Genomic DNA, 12,615 nt, shown 5'->3' with positions numbered 1-12,615 from the left:
TCACTCAGAGATCAGTATCAGAAACTTGCAACGGAATACAAAGAACTATTGCATCTTTGCAACTTATATCACTTCACAGTTAACCTTAACCAACTTTGCATTACTAAGCAGCACAGTACCATAAGGACAGGTGTATATGTATCCTGCAATGATACATACAGTAAAATAAAAAAACGTTAAAAACGTTGTGGATTCATTTTTTATTACTTGACTAGCGAAAAGCCAAGCAAAATGACACCTTTTATTGGCTAACTAAAAAGATTACAATATGCAAGCTTTCGAGGCAACTCAGGCCCCTTCTTCAGCTTCATCTTGCCTGAAGAAGGGGCCTGAGTTGCCTCGAAAACTTGCATATTGTAATCTTTTTAGTTAGCCAATAAAAGGTGTCATTTTGCTTGGCCTTTTCTCTACATTCATAATGGCTAACACGGTACAACACCCTAGTATTACTTGACTAGCAAAATACCCGCGCTTCGCAGCGGAGAAGTAGTGTGTTAAAGGGGTTATGTAAACATATATATATACATATACACATCCACATATACATATATATACATATGCAAATTTACATATCTACATACAGTGGTGTGAAAAACTATTTGCCCCCTTCCTGATTTCTTATTCTTTTGCATGTTTGTCACACAAAATGTTTCTGATCATCAAACACATTTAACCATTAGTCAAATATAACACAAGTAACACAAAATGCAGTTTTTAAATGATGGTTTTTATTATTTAGGGAGAAAAAAAATCCAAACCTACATGGCCCCTGTGTGAAAAAGTAATTGCCCCCCTTGTTAAAAAAATAACCTAACTGTGGTGTATCACACCTGAGTTCAATTTCCGTAGCCACCCCCCAGGCCTGATTACTGCCACACCTGTTTCAATCAAGAAATCACTTAAATAGGAGCTGCCTGACACAGAGAAGTAGACCAAAAGCACCTCAAAAGCTAGACATCATGCCAAGATCCAAAGAAATTCAGGAACAAATGAGAACAGAAGTAATTGAGATCTAACAGTCTGGTAAAGGTTATAAAGCCATTTCTAAAGCTTTTGGGACTCCAGCGAACCACAGTGAGAAGCCATTATCCACAAATGGCAAAAACATGGAACAGTGGTGAACCTTCCAGGAGTGGCCGGCCGAACAAAATTACCCCAAGAGCGCAGAGACGACTCATCCGAGAGGTCACAAAAGACCCCCAGGACAACGTCTAAAGAACTGCAGGCCTCACTTGCCTCAATTGAAGGTCAGTGTTCACGACTCCACCATAAGAAAGAGACTGGGCAAAAAACGGCCTGCATGGCAGATTTCCAAGACGCAAACCACTGTTAAGCAAAAAGAACATTAGGGCTCGTCTCAATTTTGCTAAGAAACATCTCAATGATTGCCAAGACTTTTGGGAAAATACCTTGTGGACTGATGAGACAAAAGTTGAACTTTTTGGAAGGCAAATGTCCCCGTTACATCTGGCGTAAAAGGAAACACAGCATTTCAGAAAAAAGAACATCATACCAACAGTAAAATATGGTGGTGGTAGTGTGATGGTCTGGGGTTGTTTTGCTGCTTCAGGACCTGGAAGGCTTGCTGTGATAGATGGAACCATGAATTCTACTGTCTACCAAAAAATCCTGAAGGAGAATGTCCGGCCATCTGTTCGTCACCCAAGCTGAAGCGATCTTGGGTGCTACAACAGGACAATGACCCAAAAACACACCAGCAAATCCACCTCTGAATGGATGAAGAAAAACAAAATGAAGACTTTGGAGTGGCCTAGTCAAAGTCCTGACCTGAATCCAATTGAGATGCTATGGCATGACCTTAAAAAGGCGGTTCATGCTAGAAAACCCTCAAAGAAAGCTGAATTACAACAATTTTGCAAAGATGAGTGGGCCAAAATTCCTCCAGAGCGCTGTATAAGACTCATTGCAAGTTATCGCAAACGCTTGATTGCAGTTATTGCTGCTAAGGGTGGCCCAACCAGTTATTAGGTTCAGGGGGCAATTACTTTTTCACACAGGGCCATGTAGGTTTGGATTTTTTTTTCTCCCTAAATAATAAAAACCACCATTTACAAACTGCATTTTGTGTTTACTTGTGTTATATTTGACTAATGGTTAAATGTGTTTGATGATCAGAAACATTTTGTGTGACAAACATGCAAAAGAATAAGAAATCAGGAAGGGGGCAAATAGTTTTTCACACCACTGTATATATACATATGTACATATATATATACACATAAATATATACATATATATATACACACATAAATATATACATATATATATACATATACATATATATATACATATACATATATATATACATATATATATATATATACATATACATATATATATACATATATATATATATATACATATATATATATATATACATATACATATATATATATATATACATATACATATATATATACATATATATATATATATACATATACATATATATATATATATACATATATATATATATATACATATACATATACATATATATATACATATACATATATATATATATGTATATGTATATGTATATATATATATGTATATGTATATATATATGTATTCACGGCATTCGTAGTCTGAATCACAATCTGATTGTATGGGTGGTTACCTACCAGGTAACGCTTATGGTTGGCCAGCAAGTCAGCTAACATTCGCCACGGTGCCTTCAGTTGTGAGAAGCAGATCATAGAATGGTTGAAAATAGTTTACTGTCAAATAATGCAAAGAGTACACGACACGTGTTTCGCCCTAATTCTTGGCTCATCAAGCATACACACTCACTGCACTCCCTTACGGGAATCGAACCTCGGACGTCAGCCCTAGAGGCGAAGTCCCTAACATTGCGCCACGGCGTGTGGTTCGTTTATTTGACAGCATGAAGATCGGGGTAATTACATTCACGGCATTCGTAGTCTGAATCACAATCTGATTGTATGGGTGGTTTCTTACCAGGTAACGCTTGTGGTTGGCCAGCAAGTCAGCTAACATCTGCCACGGTGCCCTCATTTGTGAGAAGCAGATCATAGAATGGTTGAAAATAGTTTACTGTCAAATAATGCAAAGAGTATGCGACACGTGTTTCGCCCTAATTCTGGGCTCATCAGGCGTACACACTCACTGCATATAGCCAAATTCCCGTGCTTCGCAGGGGTGAAGTATTGCTTTTAAATTTTAAGAAGAAAAGAAAACCTTTTTAAATTGAGGGAAAATATACCAATAACAATTTGTTAAGGATCTGTTTTTTTGTGAAGCTGCCTTTACACAGCCTGTCCGCTGTTTTATAAACGAACGCCATATAAGGCCGTCCTTTCTCCTTGCTTAGCGGTTCTGTATTGTTTTATTGTTCGTTTATTACGATTGTTATAGTTATTGTGTAGGTATTTGAGGCTCACTTTTCTGTTCAGGTACCCATTTCCTTTATGTAATCCCTGGATTCTCCGCTATTTTTTGTTCGTTTATTACGATTATAGTTATTTATTGATTCCCTTCTTTAGCTGACTGCCTGCTCATATAAGGCGCTCTGCTGTTTTTTTGTGAAGCAGTCTTTACACAGCTTCTCTGCTGTTTTATAAACGAACGCCATATAAGGCCATCCTTTTTCCTTGCTTCGCCAAGGAAGCAGCCTTTTTATTTAATCCACGGGTTGACCGCTGTTTTATTGTTCGTTTATTACGATTGTTATAGTTCTCTTTGTATACCACGTTGTCAGTTCAGCACTCCGGTTGTAATATGACCAAGTCGTGCAAGCTTACTGTTGAGAATGCAACGTATAGTTGTACAGGAGAAAAGCAATCTTGCCAAACTTAATTTAAACTTACGGTTTACACCGTGGTTTGTTTCCGCCTTAGCTGCACTTATGAATATGCTTGTATGCGTCACTCGCTCGCTTCTTATTGTTTCGCTGCCTTCTCAATTGTGTAATGAATGTTTTCTTCAGCGCTCTATGGGGCTCTTCCTTGTTTTCTACGTACTGCGTTCACAGTCAGTTCACGTGATTACGTGGGAGGCGTGATGACGCGATATGCAACTCCGCCTCCCACGGCCAGCAACCTGCAGTCCATTACAGTATATGGACAAAAAAGAGCTTCCAGTTATGACCGTTACGCTTTGAATTTCGAAATGAAACCTGCCTAACTTTTGTAAGTAAGCTGTGAGGAATGAGCCTGCCAAATTTCAGCCTTCCACCTACACGGGAAGTTGGAGAATTAGTGATGATACAGTCAGTCAATCAGTGAGGGCTTTGCCTTTTATTAGTATAGATGAAAACAAGAACAAACCCCTGTCACTTTACCTATCATAATGTTAATGTGAATTTTAAATTTCATTAAACTCTTGTTATCTGCAGGGGTTACATTCCTGACAACATCAATAGATAGTGAAGAATTAATCCTAGGGAGAAAATGGGCTTAGGTTCCAGAGGGACACTGGCTCTGGGAAAGGGCTGGCGGGTATAGAGCCTTTGGTAAGGGGTGATGGGGTCAGGTGAATGAACCAGCCCTTCACTGTTGCCCCTTCAGGATTTAGCTTCCATTATAGTCAAGTTCTATTATCTTCTAGGCACTCCACCAGAGGCAGCAAGTGACCACAGTGAGGCAGATCCAAGGACCTCAATAAATCACCCAGTCAGTAATAACGATGGATGGTATATACAAAAAGCAGGGACTCAATCAGTGAAGCTTATGACCCACACTTACTAAAAACTCCTCGTTTGTGTTGAATAATTGCAAGCCTTTGTCCCCATTGCCAATGTGCTCAATGCCTCTTGTCACCAAGTAGGCACATATTGATCTATTCACTTTAGCATGTGTGCAGCCCTGGATATCTAAGGGCATCACGGACCTGTTATTGCTCAATCTTATGTGTCAGTCATGTGTTGCTCTGAGATGTTTTTTTCTTCTACACATGGCAGTAAATACAGATCCCCACAAACAACTCCCCCAGTGTCCATCCCCTTAGAGAGGACCTTACCTGCGAACAGGTGCAATTAGTCCATGACTATCACAAAATAGGTTACACTTTTATTAAAGCAGATAAGCAAATCAGCAGGTGCAGAATCAGTAAAGAGTGAGGATTTACTTTTATTGCATAATTTATATTTTCTTAAAACTGCTTCTGCACTCTGTTGATGTAAATTTCCATCCAGCCATCCTCTTCTGCTTATCCGAGGTCGGGTCGCGGGGGGCAGCAGCTTGAGCAGAGATGCCTAGACTTCCCTCTCCCCGGCCACTTCTTCTAGCTCTTCCGGGAGAATCCCAAGGCGTTCTCAGTCCAGCCGAGAGACATAGTCCCTCCAGCGTGTCCTGGGTCTTCCCCGGGGCCTCCTCCCGGTTAGACGTGTCCGGAACACCTCACCAGGGAGGCGTCCAGGAGGCATCCTGATCAGATGCCCGAGTCACCTCATCTGACTCCTCTCGATGTGGAGGAGCAGCGGCTCTACTCTGAGCCCCTCCCTGATGACTGAGCTTGTCACCCTGTCTTTAAGGGAGAGCCCAGACACCCTGCGGAGGAAACTCATTTCAGCCGCTTGTATTTGCGATCTCGTTCTTTCGGTCACTACCCATAGCTCATGACCATAGGTGAGGGTAGGAACGTAGATCGACTGGTAAATTGAGAGCTTCGCCTTGCGGCTCAGCTTCTTTTTCACCACGACAGACCGATGCAACGCCCGCATTACTGCGGATGCTGCACCGATCCGCCTGTCAATCTCACGCTCCATTCTTACCTCACTCATGAACAAGACCACGAGATACTTGAACTCCTTCACTTGGGGCAGGATCTCGCTACCAACCCTGTTGATGTAAATTTGTCTAATGAAAAACATTTTTAATAGTAAAATAAAGAAAAACACTTCTGAATTGCATTTTAATCTTATTTTGAAACAATATGGCCAAATATGGCAGATGCAGAAAATTGCTACTTAAAGGCAAATAAGATTGAAACAATAAAACAATGTACTCATATACAAACAGTTTGTGATTCAGTAACTAAGGGTAAACACATACACATTTAATGATAGACAAGGGTTAGAATATTGTGCCATTTGACCCAAATTTACTTTTCTTTTCTTTTTTTAAATAGGCTATTTAAAGAAAACTAAATTTGCATCCTCACCTGCAGTCTGCACATCTATTACAACTTTCTTTGTATAAAATATACAAAAATAGTCAATCATCCTGTTGCACATGTCTGGCTCATTTAGAAAATAGCAAACACAAAGAAGAAAGCTAAGATTCTGCCTTAAAAAACAATATTTTTCTGGATACATAGAATCATACAATATTTAAGTCTTAACTTCTCAGTTTGTGTTTTCACTGCCCAGTAAACTTCTACAATTTGAAAAGAACTCACATATATTCTGCTTTGAGGAGTACAATAGTTAATACAGAAACTACCATGCAGAAATAATACATTTCACGGTATCCAATACTAAAAACTCAGGTGATTTCAATAACTGTTCCTAGGTTACTATGTTTGTTATTGAATAGCTATAGGCTGTACTAAAAAATGGCAATGGTACCAAACTCGTTCTGCTCATTTCTGTTCCTTAATGGAATCTGAATCAGAGCAAAGCTACACAATGGGAAAACAGTAAAGGACCCAATATGTATTTATTTTAAAGTATTATATGCCTTTTTTTTTTATTATTAACTGTTACAACACTATTTTATAAAACATAATATTACAGGAATACTAGAGAGGCTCGTATTTTATAGCAGTGGACAAAGAACTAATCATATTTAATTACCTATTTACTATACCTGTTTCATTTTCTATTATGTAATATTGACTGCAATTTGGAATAAAACTTTTTCTTGCTCAGTCACCATTATTGATGTTATTTATTTCTAGCACACATGTGCATGTGCCATCAATTAAAAATGAGATGAGCATTTCTCAACAGAAAACATGAACTGGAATGGACAGGTTTTGAAAGAAAAGCAAGTATAAAGTAATTCATATAGTATAATTTTTAAGTTTTAAGCAAAATAGCTTACTCCAAATGTGCAATGCTGTTAGACACAAGGTAGATATCACCCTTTTCGTAATTACTTCAGTGTTTTTATATATATATATATATATATATATAGTCACACACGTGCGCATGGGAGGCAGCTAAAGGGCTTGAGTAAGGGCAGTTCCGAGGCATACCGGGATGTGGCAGCGTGCACTGACTCTTTTTCTCCCTTTCCTGTAGACCATTCACAGGAGATTCCACCTGGCTCTCTTGACATCATGAACCCGACCCCTATGATCTCACTTCTTGTCTTCCCTTTTAAAAGCCTGCACCTTTTCCCTATTCCCTCAGTTCTGTTTTGGACTCGGTGTTGTGCACAGCAGTAAGGTATTTATTTACGCAACTTTGCAGCCAGGAAACCAATTATACGGGTGGCTGCCCCAAACCTTTTCATGACTCGGAGTCGAGTTTCTGACAAAATAAATAAATATATATATATATATATATATATAAATATATAATATATACAGTAATCCCTCCTCCATCGCGGGGGTTGCATTCCAGAGCCACCCGCGAAATAAGAAAATCCGTGAAGTAGAAATCATATGTTTATATGGTTATTTTTATATTGTCATGCTTGGGTCACAGATTTGCGCAGAAACACAGGAGGTTGTAGAGAGACAGGAACGTTATTCAAACACTGCAAACAAACATTTGTCTCTTTTTCAAAAGTTTAAACTGTGCTCCATGACAAGACAGAGATGACAGTTCAGTCTCACAATTAAAAGAATGCAAACATATCTTCCTCTTCAAAGGAGTAAACAATTCAATAGGGCTGTTTGGCTTGTAAGTATGCGAAGCACCGCGGCACAAAGCTGTTGAAGGCGGCAGCTCACACCCCTCCGTCAGGAGCAGAGAGAGAGAGAGAGAGAGTGAGTTAGAGAGAGATAGAGAGAGACAGATAAAAAAATCATACGTGCCCTTTGAGCTTTTAAGTATGCGAAGCACCGTGCAGCATACTTAAAAGCTGCACACAGAAGGTAGCAACGTGAAGATAATCTTTCAGCATTTTTAGACGAGCGTCCGTATCGTCTAGGTGTGCGAACAGCCCCCCTGCTCACACCCCCTACGTCAGATCACAGATAGTCAGCGCAGAGAGAGAGAAAGAAAAGTAAGTTGGGTAGCTTCTCAGCCATCTGCCAATAGCGTCCCTTGTATGAAATCAACTGGGCAAACCAACTGAGGAAGCATGTACCAGAAATTAAAAGACCCATTGTCCGCAGAAACCCGCGAAGCAGCGAAAAATCTGCGATATATATTTAAATATGCTTACATATAAAATCCGCGATGGAGTGAAGCCGCGAAAGGTGAAGCGCGATATAGCGAGGGATTACTGTATATATATATAATATATAATATATAAATATATATATATATATATATATATATATATATATATATATATATATATATATATATATATACAGTGACCCCTCGCTATATCGCGCTTCGCCTTTCGCGGCTTCACTCCATCGCGGATTTTATATGTAAGCATATTTAAATATATATCGCGGATTTTTCGCTGGTTCGCGGATTTCTGTGGACAATGGGTCTTTTAATTTCTGGTACATGCTTCCTCAGTTGGTTTGGCCCAGTTGATTTCATACAAGGGACGCTATTGGCAGATGGCTGAGAAGCTAGATTGCTTACTTTTCTCTCTCTCTTGCGCTGACTTTCTCTGATCCTGACGTATGGGGATTGAGCAGGGGGGCTGTTCGCACACCTAGACGATACGGACGCTCGTCTAAAAATGCTGAAAGATTATCTTCACGTTGCTATCTTTTGTGCAGCTGCTTCCTGAAACGACATGCTGCACTGTGCTTCGCATACTTAAAAGCTCGAAGGGCACGTATTGATTTTTGACTGAAAAAACAAACTCTGTCTCTCTCTATCTCTCTCTCTCTCCCCTGCTCCTGACGGAGGGGGTGTGAGCTGCCGCCTCTCAACAGCTTTGTGCCGCAGTGCTTCGCATACTTAAAAGCCAAACAGCCCTATTGATTTGTTTGCTAGAGATTGTTTTCTCTATCTATGTGACATTCTGTGCTCCTGACACGCACTCCTTTGAAGAGGAAGATATGTTTGCATTCTTTTAATTGTGAGACAGAACTGTCATCTCTGTCTTGTCATGGAGCACAGCTTAAACTTTTGAAAAAGAGACAAATGTTTGTTTGCAGTGTTTGAATAACGTTCCTGTCTCTCTACAACCTCCTGTGTTTCTGCGCAAATCTGTGACCCAAGCATGACAATATAAAAATAACCATATAAACATATGGTTTCTACTTCGCGGATTTTCTTATTTCGCGGGTTATTATTTCATTATGTTATTTGTACGTAAATTCTGCCCTCCGTTCCTTTTGCAGAAAATGGTCTGTGACCCTGTCGTACCAATTGGCCGTCTTTTCCAGTCAAAGTCAAGAACGCTATATGATGTTTTTTTTTTTATTATTTAAAGAATGATTTGTACAAACAAAAATGGTTTATATCACCAGCAAACAATACAGAGTGCAGCAGTTTGACGTACGACTTCACCTGCAAATCCGCATGGGACTGAACTCGAATCTCTGTAGTGCTGATGTATACTTAAGACATGCTGTCAATCAAAAAAGGGGTTCCGCCCTTTAAACAGCTCCTCCAATCATCATGCAGCAGCCCAGCGTCCTGGCCCGCCCACTGCTCCATTCACTCCCAGAGAAGCTGAGCACTCTAGCGCACTTATATTAAAACCAATATAAATACGACAGTGCATATATGAGCATTTATTTTCTGACATAGTTGAGGAGGCGGAGCTTCCCTTGTAGTCTTAGAGCAGTCGCCACTGATTATATATATATATATACATATACACACATACATATATACAGTAATCCCTCCTCCATCGCGGGGGTTGCGTTCCAGAGCCACCCGCGAAATAAGAAAATCCGCGAAGGAGAAACCATATGTTTATATGGTTATTTTTATATTGTCATGCTTGGGTCACAGATTTGCGCAGAAACACAGGAGGTTGTAGAGAGACAGGAATGTTATTCAAACACTGCAAACAAACATTTGTCTCTTTTTCAAAAGTTTAAACTGTGCTCCATGACAAGACAGAGATGACAGTTCCGTCTCACAATTAAAAGAATGCAAACATATCTACCTCTTCAAAGGAGTGCGTGTCAGGAGCAGTGACTGTCACAGAGATAGCCCTATTGATTTGTTTGCATTTCTCTCTGTTTAGCTTTTAAGTATGCGAAGCACCGCGGCACAAAGCTGTTGAAAGCGGCAGCTCACACCCCCTCCGTCAGGAGCAGATAAGAGAGACAGAGTTTGTTTTTCAAGCACAAATCAATACATGCCCTTCGAGCTTTTAAGTATGCGAAGCACTGTGCAGCATGTCCTTTCAGAAAGCAGCTGCACAAAAGATAGCAACTTGAAGATAATCTTTCAGCATTTTTAGACGAGCGTCCGTATCGTCTAGGTGTGCGAACAGCCCCCCTGCTCACACCCCCTACGTCAGGATCACAGAAAGTCAGCGCAAGAGAGAGAGAGAGAAAGTAAGCTGGGTAGCTTCTCAGCCATCTGCCAATAGCGTCCCTTGTATGAAATCAACTGGGCAAACCAACTGAGGAAGCATGTACCAGAAATTAAAAGACCCATTGTCCGCAGAAACCCGCGAAGCAGCGAAAAATCCGCGATATATATTTAAATATGCTTACATATAAAATCCGCGATGGAGTGAAGCCGCGAAAGGCGAAGCGCGATATAGCGAGGGATTACTGTATATATACATACACAGAGAGAGAGAGATTGATTGTGGGACCTGGTGGCCCCTTAAGAACAAACTGAAGAATCCCCAATAATTTATTTCTCACAATGATTTACAGTATTAGCAGTCAAAGGAGATACAAAACGTAAATGTCACCAAGACAAATTTCTTAAAAGAACACCAATGCTTCAACTGAGTTGTGGAACAATTCAAAAATCTTTATTTAAAGAAATAAACCAAAAGCAGGGCTGACATATATAAAAATCACATTTTCAAGTAAACAATTTAACATAAAACTCCTCAAAAATTCAAGCCAAACAAAATGGAAAAGTTTAAGATCTTTGAATTTTTTTCTTAAATACAGTCTTTGAATCTTTTTTTTTCTAATAATCAATACAAACATATGCCAGAATTTAAATTATTCATGTAATATTTACAGTTAAGGACATTTAAGTTAATCTTTATAATCTACCAAAGTTTAATTTAATGAAATACACTTAAATTATTTAAATTATTACTTTTAGTATGAGCTTTTAAAATTATTCAGAATAATGAACTGATACTAAAATAGGCCTGAAAAAATTGATTACTACATGGTTGTCAGACCTAAAGCTTCATGTGTCTCTGAAGACTTTTTACAGATGTCAGATTGCCCATGATGCCACCACAGACTACCACACAAAGACCCTGTAATAAAATAATTATGTTTGGAAAATGGAGGAATGGATACAGCTGAAAGGAAAATAAGCCTTCTTTTCCAGTATTCGCTCAAAAAAAGTTCCTGCTTATGCCAGTGTTAATTGTAACTTTCCAAGGATAATTTTTCCTAAACTGACTGAGGTAACACTAAGGAAAATTCCCATGGAATCACTTCTTCTAAATTTAGGCTACCAGTACACCTTAGTTAACACCTCCTATTAAACTTACATAGAAGGCATCCTTCTTTAATTTGACGCCGTCCCTCAAGAGAATTTACCAAGTGGCTTCTAAGGACATGTGACCACCAAGCACTTTATTGCAAACACATAACAATCCACTCCCTCCAGGAGTTGATGCAGATATAGCTGTTATGGGTCATTATAATTGTCAATTACTGAATCCGGAATTGTCTCACGATTTCTATTGGACCGGTTTACCGAGGTTTCTAATTATTTCCATAGTTCTCGATATAATTCGTTAAGGTACTGAATGCAAGTTTAATACAGTGAGTGGAAGAAGTTAGTGAAGAAATAAAAATGGCAACTATAATAATTTGTCTTTCTTTAAATGTTTCTTATTTTATTATTTTTATGTTTATTTTTATTTTTTGATGTTATATATATACGTAATTGATATGACTTAAATCATTTTTAGCTAATCATTACAGTTTTAGGTGTACTGGGTCTAAAACTGAGCTCAATATTAAAAAATAGATCATAGTTAACTCTCCTCTTAATAGTTAATCATTACTGTTTTAGGTGTACTGGGTCTAAAACTGAGCTCAATATTAAAAAAATAGATTGTAGTTAACTCTCCTCTTAAGCTGAAAGCTGTGCTCAAGAAATGTGAATCACACATGCACAAACGGACAACTAAGCTAACACAAACACAGAAGTGATAAGTGAATCAGGATATTCAGCCACATAACCCAGGGTCTAACAAAAGTTTTTTTTGAATTTGCACAACACTTGGTTGACAAGACCACTAGAACAGACATATTTTATGTCAGTAAAATAAATACTCCCACATTCCTCAACAATATGTGAGCAAGACTATGCAGAACTAAAGCATGGCAATGTCTGAAAATAAGTAGGAGTGTGCTGTGCCAACTGATATTTAGATG

The 12,615-nt window shown here is 38.9% G+C and overlaps 1 protein-coding gene and 1 long non-coding RNA gene across 2 annotated transcripts in view; both read right to left on the bottom strand.

The window, feature by feature from the left end:
• Window positions 1–12,615, bottom strand: part of LOC127527626 (uncharacterized) — a 121,313-nt gene that overhangs the window by 42,125 nt on the left and 66,573 nt on the right. The gene's annotated exons all lie outside the window — the stretch shown is intronic.
• Window positions 1–12,615, bottom strand: part of mrps9 (mitochondrial ribosomal protein S9) — a 96,807-nt gene that overhangs the window by 34,229 nt on the left and 49,963 nt on the right. The window lies entirely within an intron of this gene.

This window comes from Erpetoichthys calabaricus, chromosome 4, assembly GCF_900747795.2.
Source record: "Erpetoichthys calabaricus chromosome 4, fErpCal1.3, whole genome shotgun sequence".
Classification (NCBI taxonomy): domain Eukaryota; kingdom Metazoa; phylum Chordata; class Cladistia; order Polypteriformes; family Polypteridae; genus Erpetoichthys; species Erpetoichthys calabaricus.
Note: the sequence above shows the minus strand (reverse complement) of the source record. Positions and strands in the feature narration are given on the sequence as shown.